The 9560-nt window shown below is 47.5% G+C and overlaps 1 long non-coding RNA gene across 1 annotated transcript; it reads right to left on the reverse strand.

The window, feature by feature from the left end:
• Nucleotides 1-5043: 5043 nt before the first annotated feature.
• On the reverse strand, nucleotides 5044-8474 carry LOC120876442. The gene is made up of 3 exons (XR_005724174.1): nucleotides 8400-8474; nucleotides 7448-7505; nucleotides 5044-6074 (listed from the first exon to the last, which is right to left on the reverse strand). It is a non-coding gene; the product is annotated as an uncharacterized LOC120876442 (long non-coding RNA).
• Nucleotides 8475-9560: the final 1086 nt, after the last annotated feature.

Consider the following 9560-nt stretch of genomic DNA (forward strand, 5'->3'; position numbering starts at 1 on the left):
GGGAACTAGGATTTGAATCCAGGTCTGGATTCCCAACCACCACGATGTACCGTCTCATGAACAGCCTGGCGCCATCTCGAATGTCAGCTCTGATCCACTTAGCCTGTGAGTCATCTTAGAAAATCGAATTTTAAAACTAAGCATCCAACAGAGAAAAAACACTCAGGTGAGTGCTGGAGAGTTCGTTGGGTTGTAAATCCAACAGAATTGAGACTGATTCGTTCTCTCCCCAGGATGTTGTGAGACCCAACTTGTCAGCTGAGGCTCATATTACAGAATCCTCTGGGCTTCGGGAAACTAGAATGGAGAAGTACACAGAGACACTTCCCATCTATTTTTTCTTACCTTGAGCACATGATGTGATCTTAGCTCCCCGACCAGGGATCAAACCCACACCCCCCAGCAGTGAAGAGTGGAGGCTTAACCAGTGGACCACCTGAGAGGTGCAATCTCTTATCCAGATTTAAATCCACCCTCCCAGGTTCAGGGAAGCTGGTGGGAGGCCACTGTTCTGGCTTCCCCACCCCCCAGGGAAGGAAGAAGTAGAGACAGCAAGAAAGCCACGCATCCCACCAATGTTTACTGAGAGCCTGCTAGGTGCTAGGCAGTGTGCTGGGTGTGAGGGAACAAAGTCCCTTCCCTCCTGGATCTTACGGTTCAGCGGAAGGAAGGATTTCTCTGGTGGTCCAGTGTTTAAAACTCTGGGCTCCCAATGCAGGTTCAACCCCTGCTCGGGGAACTAGATGCCATATACCACAATTAAAGAATCTGCATATTGCAACAAAGATGGAAGATCCCTCATACAGCAACTAAGATCCAGTGCAGCCAAATTTTAGAAATAGCTGGGAAGATCCTCTGGAGGAGGGAATGGCTACCCACTCCAGTATTCTTGCCTTTTACTTTCCATCTCCATGGAAAGTAAAAGTGTTAGTTGCTCAGTTGTGTCTGACTCTTTGCAACCCTACGGACTGTAGCCGGCCAGGCTCCTCTGTCCATGGGATTCCCTAGGCAAGAATACTGGTGTGGGTTGCCATACCCTTCTCCAGGGGATCTACCCAACAGGGGTCAAACCTAGGTCTCCTGCTATGCGGGCAGAGTTTTTACTGTCTGAGCCACCAGGGAAGCCCTGGAAAATTCCGTGGACAGAGGCACAAAAAGACACGACTAAATGACCAACAATATAAATATACAACAGGAAAAAAAAAAAAAAAAGCCACAAACCCTGAAAGGTGCTATGAAGGAAATAGGAGTCTGAGATGGGGGGAAGGGGGTTAGCAGAGGTCTTTAGGGAGGTGACATCTGAACCGAGCCCTCCTTGACTGGGAGAACCAGGATGGTCTGGAGGAAGAGTATTCTAGGCAGAGAACAGACCAAAGGGCAAAGACCCCAAGGCACAGTGAGTTTGGCTAGTTCACATATAGAAAGATCAGCTACAGCAGTGAGCCAGGAACAGTTGTGAGACATAAAGTCAGCCAGAACTGGAGTAAGGAATTTATATTTGGCTTAAATGCACATCAGCCCCACCCACTGGGAAACATGGTCCAGTAGCTACCTCGCTTCAGTCTCCCCAGTCCCCAAATGAAATCCATCCATAAGCAGGAGTCCAGGAGAGGAAGTGGAGGCACTGGAGGTGTTCCTCCAATAGGACTCCCTCTCACCTTGCACAAGTGGAGTGTGAAGGTTCCTCCTGACAACAGCAGCTGGGGTGGTTAAAATGCTCGTTGCTGACAACTCTCACTCAGGAGTAAAGTGGTTCCCACAAGAAATGTGTTGATTAGCACAGAGTGGGGACCTTCCCTGGTGGCTCAGTGGTAAAGAATCCCCCTGCCAATGCAGGAGACATGAGTTTGTGTCTGATTCAGGAAGATCCCACATGCAGGGGAGTTACAAAGCCTGTGTGTCACCACTATTGAGCACAGGTTCTAGAGTCTGGGAATCACAACTACTGAAGCCTGCATGCCTAGAGCCCGTGCTCTGCAACAAGAAAAGCCACTGCAATGAGACGCCTGCACGCCACAACTAGAGAGTGGCCCTCGCTCACCACAATGAAAGAAAACCCTGGAAAGCAACGAAGACCCAGCACAGCCAGAAATAAGTAAATAAATAAAATTCTAGCACAGGGGACTGGCTGGCCGCCAGGGTCTTTCTTGGGAATTTCTTTGCAAAAGATTTTTAAAAATTCCCTTAAAATCTGGTCTTGACCTCCCAGGCGCTAGTCTTCAAATTAGGCAGGGATCTCTACGGTTCTTGTTAAGGCCCAGACTCTCTGTCTCCTTTATCTGCCTGTGTCTTCGTGTTTTGTTTTTTTTTTAATTTGTAAAATAGGAAGGATAACAAATCTGCATTGGAAGGCCATCCTAAAGATAATCTACATTATCACCATCTTCATCATCTCCTAGGTTTACTCCAGCCTGGTGTGGGGCACAGATGACAAGAGAAAAAAGGTACAACCTGCTACAAGGCGAGTGCAGAGAAACAGAGAGCAAGCCGGGCAGTCAGGCAAGAAAAGGAAATTTATTAGAGGGAAGAGAGGATGGCAGGCTCTTAGGAAGAACCAGCATTCTCCCTTTCTGATGGAGTCCTTCTTATACCCCACCAATGAAAAATTCTCTGAAGGGATTATCAGGTGAGTGTAATCTCCTCGGTTCTGTCTCTTCTCAACAAAGATTTGAAGTGACGGACATTAAAGCCCTAGGTGAGTCACAGGTCTTGGACAGACCGTGTTATAGCTCTTAGATCAGTGTTACAGCTCAGTTTTATTTAGAAAATAGCAGGAAAATACATCCTTGAGGAGGCGTGAGGGAATGCCAACCCAAAGACACGAAGAGAAGAGAGAGCCCGGCCCTCTGGCTCCTCTTCTTATGATTTCTCCTCCCCCAGGGCCTGCCCTGTGTAAACTGGGCTAGCCAGGAGTCTGTTTGTTCTACCTGAGGTCCTCACTCCGGTCCTCGGACCTTCCTTTGACCTTCCTTTGTTCTGTTTCCGGGGGCCTTTCCCTTCCTTGTCTTTTAGCCACCGCCATTCAGGACTCCTGTTTCCTATTTTAACTACCTACCAGGGATGGTCACGTAGCCGGAGGTCTGGAATCTGGCAGTCTCGCAGCTTTGAGAAGATAGGCACCAGTGAGATAACAGGATGCCATTCGGGCAATTTGGTCAGTCTCAGGGGTCACTGTGATTTATTCTTTGTTTGCGAGGTCGACATACCGAGCCATCTTATTAGTGAGACCCCGTGTGGACCCTATCGCCTGCCTTAAGAAATCTAGAATTCTTAGCCCCAGCTACTGCTCTGGGCTTCCTCTCAGGGACTAAAAAAGAGATGTTGCCATTTCAGTCCACACAAAATGCTACCTGCCATTCTGTGCTGTGCTTAGTCGCTCAGTCGTGTCCAGCTCCTTGCAACCCCATAGACTGTGGTCCACCAGGGGATCCTCCAGGCAAGAGTACAGGAGTGGCTTGCCATGCCCTCCTCCAGGGGAATCTTCCCAACCCAGGGATCGAACCCAGGGCTCTCGAATTGCAGGCAGATTCTTTACCGTCAGAACCACCAGGGAAGCCCACAGGCCAGTCTAGTAAATAACAAACGCTGCCCATCAACAAGCCATCAGTGACTGCAGCTGACAGTTTACAGTGAACAGTGTCAGATTTGTGATCTCCGAAGATTTAACTTTGGGACCAGGGACTAGGCTTGATCACTCAAGAGCTTTTATATAGCAGAGTTTTATTAAAATTTAAAAAGGGACAGAGAAAGCTTCTGACACAGACATCAGAAGGGGAACGGAGAATGCCCCCACCCCCCGCTAGTTTTAGCAAGCCGTTTCATCAGTTCAGGCGCTCAGTCGTGTCCAACTCTTTGCAACCCCACGGACTGCAGCACGCCAGGCCTGTCCATCACCAACTCCCAGAGTTTATGTCTGTTAGAAAGTTATTAATCAGGTAAGAGAAACACCACAAGGCTGACAGAGTTTCACCAGGCCCCTCTCCCACAATATGCAGTTTTGAGATAGGAAGGCACAAGGTGTGACATCCCCCAGCCATAAAACAGTGTATATGAATACTGGTTTGTTGAGCTATTATCAGCCAAAAGTTGGTCTTAGTGGAACCATTTTGAAGAACGGAGAAGGCAATGGCAACCCACTCCAGTACTCTTGCCTGGAAAACCCCATGGATGGAGGAGCCTGGTAGGCTGCAGTCCATGGGGTTGCTAAGAGTCCGGCACGACTGAGCAACTCCACTTTCACTTTTCACTTTCATGCATTGGAGAAGGAAATGGCAACCCACTCCAGTATTCCAAAGCAAATATGTAGTTTCATTAACATAGCTTAAGGAAAACATTTCCATAAGAAAAACGCATTGGTTAGCTCAAGGTTTGAGAAAAGTTAAGTTCGGGTGGAACAGGTGTCATCATAGCAACACAGAATTTTAAGAGACATTTGTAGCCTATTTCCTCCGTTTGGAGACCTCTGGCTTTCCTGCCTGTTAGCTCTCTCAGCTGCCCACCTCCCCCATCCCAGGGAGCCCTGAGCCCCGAGGGAATTCAGGATGGCGAAAAACAGGATATTGACTCCTAGATAGTTAAGATCAATATCAAAGGAGTAATTTCAGTAAGCCCAGACTCTTGCTTCTTCCCATACAGAGAAAAACACTAAAATCATTAGTCTGAGATTCTGTTTTTGTAATTAGAAGTAATCTTTTGATGTTCCACTGCACTTTTTTTTCCCCCTTGCTAAAACCTCCTCTATATTCTGGCTCTTCCCTTACCTCTTTGGAACAGAGCTTCAGAGCTATCTGAGAGGCTGTGTCTCTGGCTACTTAGTTCTCAGTAATGTCCCCAAATAAAACATAATTCTCCACTTTCAGGTTTTCAGGATGAAGAAAAACAGGATATTGGCCCTAAATAGTTAAGATGTACATCAAAGGAGTAATTTCAGTAAGCCCAGACTCTTGCTTCTTCCCATTCATAAACACTAAAATCATTAGTTTGAAATGTCTGTTTTTGTAATTAGAAGTAACCTTTTGATGTTCGACTACATTTTTTTTTCCCCCTCAGCAAAAACGCCTGTATATACTGGCTCCTCCCTTACCTCTTTGGAACAGGGCCTCAGAGCTATCTGAGAGGCTACATAGAGCTATCTGTGGTTACATAGTTCTCGGTAATGTCCCCAGATGAAAATTAATTCTCAACTTTTAGGTTGTGCCTTTTTTTTTTTTTTTCCAGTAGACACTCCAAACCTCCATGGGAAGCCCCCAATAACCCCCGCTGCTTTTGGCTGATCCTGACACAGAAGACCATCCCTGCCCTCCACCCTCATGCTCTAGCTTCTGCCTACTCCTTCAGAGGTAGGAGACAGATGGACTTCAAGCCAGACACTTCCAACTAGCCTCCTGTTTGCATTTCTTGAAGCCAGGAATAGATGGGCTCTGGGTTAGACATTTACAGCCAGCCTCCTGGTTACACTTCAGATAGAAATAACAGCAGGAACAGGGGAAATAGCTGGACTTCGCCTCCTGGGAACACTCGAAGATAACAGTAACGGCAGGGGCAGAGAGGAATTAAGCCCTGCATGGGTAAAAAGATCCAGTAGTCACAAACTCTTCATCCTTGGGGTCAGGGAGACCTCAACTGCACAAGCACAAAATGGTACCTGCCATTCTGCGTTACGCTTAGTCACTCAGTCCTGTCCAACTCTTTGCGACGCCATGGACTGTAGCCCACCAGGCTCCTCTGTCCGTGGGGATTCTCCAGGCAAGAATACTGGAGTGGCTTGTTCCAGTTCCACTCTGAAAGTCCCCGAAGCATGACTTTCTCTAAGCTCATATGTTGGCGTGTTACTCTGCTTTTCTAATAAACGCCTTACCTTGCTCTCTATTTTCTGTCTCCTTGTCAAAATTTTTTTTCAAGGCAGATAAGAACTAGATAGACCCTGGTGGTCTAGTGGCTAGGATCCAGCACTCTCACCACCGCAACCCGCACTCAGTATCGGTCTCGCTTCCAGCTGTTGCTTGCTGCTGTCTCTCCAAATTTACTTTGTGGTCAGGACTTCCTCACACCAGGCGCGGTGATTCACTCCTTCGCTGAAATATCAATTGAGTAATTACTCCTGAAGAGCAATTGTTAAAACAGAAACAAATTTCTCAAATTATGATCGTGGATCAAAGTTTTTGCTTTATGTTTTTTAGAGAGAGAATCAGAAAAGAGAGGATATTGCTTCAAGGAACAATCTTAGAGTGTTACCAACTCAAGTTAACATGCCCAATGCACAGTGAAACCAATCAAACCAAAACTCTGGAGTTTGGAGCAGAGAAATGTATATTGCTGGGCCGTGCAAGGAGAGCGGGTGGCTCATGCTCAGAAAACCCTGAACTCTCCAAACTCCCAAGGGGTTCAGCAAAGCATTTGTAAAGGGCAGGTGAGGGAGTGGGGAGTCACAGGGTGTGTGATCAGCTCAGGCACTGTTCTCTGACTGGTTGATGGTGAGGTATCAATTTTTAGGTGCTCGTAAGTCTGGGGCTCATCTGTATCAAGCAGTTAATTTCTTCCATTTGGTAGTGGTTTTAGCACTATAAAATCATAGCACCATAAATTTAGCACAATAAATCAGCTGAGGAAGTGTTATCTAGGGACTTCGAGAGGAGCTACAGCAGAGGATATGGGGGAGGGATCTGTCCCCAGATGGCCTCATAGAGTCCTGCTCTGTGTTACATCAGGAAGGGATTTATAGCAAGACAAATAAGTGTCCAGAATAAGGCTACCCAACAGAAATTTTTGCTGTGATGGAAAACTTTCACTTTGTCCAATACCATAGCACTAGCCACCTATGGCTGTTATACACTTGACATGTGGTTAGTGTGGCTGAGGAACTGATTTTTCAGAGTTTATTGAATTAATCTTTAAATAGTCACAGGTGGCTAGTGATTACAGTAGGGACAGTGTGAGGCTAGATTATTAAAGCCCAAGGTACAAGTGTATCAATTGCCTCAGCGTGGAGGAGAAAGGGTTTTGGTCCGGAGAGACGAAAGGAGAGCTATGGGTCAGACTGCCTCAAATGCTAGCCCCAGAGCTATGGAGAGGCAGGGTCTAATGGATCTGGTGGGACCAGTGCGAGACCGCCCTGGCCAAGTAAGAAGCTGGCAGCCGGTGTGGGCAGAGCAAGATGCTAGCAGTGTGAGTTTCCCACCATTCCCCTCAAATCTGGACCAGAGGTGTGGAGAGCAAGAGAGAGGTCCCACAGTAGCAGCACCAAAGAGGGCTTGGTGCGCCCCTTAGGAAGTTCTCAAAACCTGGAGAGACCTCCAGAGACACTGAATTCAGGGTCTCTCCAACCCAACTCCGCATACCCCCAGCCTCGATTTTGCAAAGATTTTTCCAGGGGGCTGGGGATGGCAAGGTGGGGACTGTTTCCACTTTAGTTTTTTTATTAAAAACAAAAACAAAACCCCCTACTTACCACTTTTTTTCTGATCACTAAATTGGCACGTGCTGGCCTTCTCTGATTCAGAGAAAACCTAAAGGTATAAATAGGAAAGTGAAAACCACCGGAAATCCCATCCCCCTCCCAGGCACCTGGCACCACGTGGGCGGTCCCCAAATGTTATGTTTGTTTTTAAAGGTGTATCTCTGTTAACATCCTGTTGAATAATCTTTCTGACATTACTTTCCCACGAAAGTTATTAATTAAACACGCACACACCCACACAAACAGCTAGAAGTTTCTGAGTCCCCGCTGCAAGAGAGGCATCTGATCTCACTGGATCCTCACAGCAGCCGGAGACCTCTGTGGGAGACATTTCCATGATGTACCCCGATTGCTAACCACTCTTGTTTGCTGTTTGTCTAGATTCTTCTACCCCTTTTACAGGTGAGAACACTGAGACTCAGAGAAGCAAGGGCTCTGCACTCATCCTGCCTCAGTTTGGAACCGACCTTTGCCAATTCGGAGCTGTGTGACTGTGGACAAAGTATTGACCCCTCTGGGCCTGTTTCCTCCCCAGCAAAGATGGATAGGAGAAGTCCCCTGGCAGCCCACAGTGGTGGGGTGAGGAGTGATGTCTTGATGGGTGAAAGCCAGGCAATGCCCAGGTGCTCTTGTGATTCACTTGCCTAAGCTCCCTGACAGCAGTAGAACAGCGCCAGATCTTCCTTAAAATCCCACCCTTTTCCAGCTTTATTAAGGAGCCGAGGACACGAGGCCGGGGAGAGCAGATGGGCTGGAGACCAGCTCCTTGGTTCTTGCTGCCCCCTAGTGGCCCACTCTTGCCCGCCGCCTGCATCAGTGCCCAGGGAGGAGCCACACCCAGAAAACTAGACCTGGGGGATCTCTACCCTTCCGACCTCACCTCTCTTTCATCCCTGCCTTTCTCCTCCATCTCCTCCAGCACCTGGTAAAGGGCTTGACTTACGTTAGGAGCTCAGGGTGCTCCAAGGATCAGCGGTGTGGCTCAGAGCCAGTCGTGCCATCTATGCTTCCTTCCTCCCCTGTAAAATGGGAATAATAATAGTGGATGTTAGAGTTAAATGTGTTAATACGCATAGGGCTGAAAGAGGTGCCTGCACACAGTTAATGCTTTCGGAATGCTTCCTAGCATTATTGTTATTATACTGAATGGGTCTGTGGGTGTCATGGAGAGAAAGTGAAAGTTGTTCAGTCGTGTCTGACTCTTTGTGACCCTGTGGACTATACAGTCCATGGAATTCTCCAGGCCAGAATACTAGAGTGGGTTGCTGCTAAGTCACTTCAGTCGTGTCCGACTCTGTGTGACCCCATGGATGGCAGCCCACCAGGCTACCCTGTCCCTAGGATTCTCCAGGCAAGAACATTGGAGTGGGTTGCCATTTCCTTCTCCAATGCATCAAAGTGACAAGTGAAAGTGAAGTCGCTCAGTCATGTCTGACCCTCAGCGACCCCATGGACTGCAGCCTTCCAGGCTCTTCCATCCATGGGATTTTCCAGGCAAGAGTACTGGAGTGGGGTGCCATTGCCTTCTCCAACTAGAGTGGGTAGCCATTCCCTTCTCCAGGGAATTTGCCCAACCCAGGGATAGAATCTAAGTCTTCTGTATTGCAAGCAGATTCTTTACCAGCTGAGCCACAAGGGAAGCCCAGGGGAGGGCATGAAACATAATTAAAGGAAATAACCACATTCTAAATTTAATGGACTGACTGGACCAATAGAAATCCGAGACAAAAATTGTCCTGAAGGAATGACCCCATCGACTGTATTTGTATGTGTCCACATCACTTCTACAAGCCATCCACATGCAGAGGCAGAGTTTGTACATTTGCGCAGGTTGATATCATGCATTTCTCATCATATATTCACATTTATTATATGACAGGTCTTTCCAGAGAAGGAGAGCAAAACAAGAGAGACCAAGATGCAGAGAGAGAGAGAGAAACACAAAATGAACTTCTAGTTTGAAACTTGACTCCAACCACAAAATGACTTCTGACTCAAGCTGTAGGCTGATTCCTGACCCAGCTGTGGACCTATTCATGATCCTGGCTGCACATTGAGCCCAGCCACATGCTGATCCCCAGCCCTGGCCACAGAATTATCTTTG

This window comes from Oryx dammah, unplaced genomic scaffold, assembly GCF_014754425.2.
Source record: "Oryx dammah isolate SB20612 unplaced genomic scaffold, SCBI_Odam_1.1 HiC_scaffold_2, whole genome shotgun sequence".
Lineage (NCBI taxonomy): Eukaryota > Metazoa > Chordata > Mammalia > Artiodactyla > Bovidae > Oryx > Oryx dammah.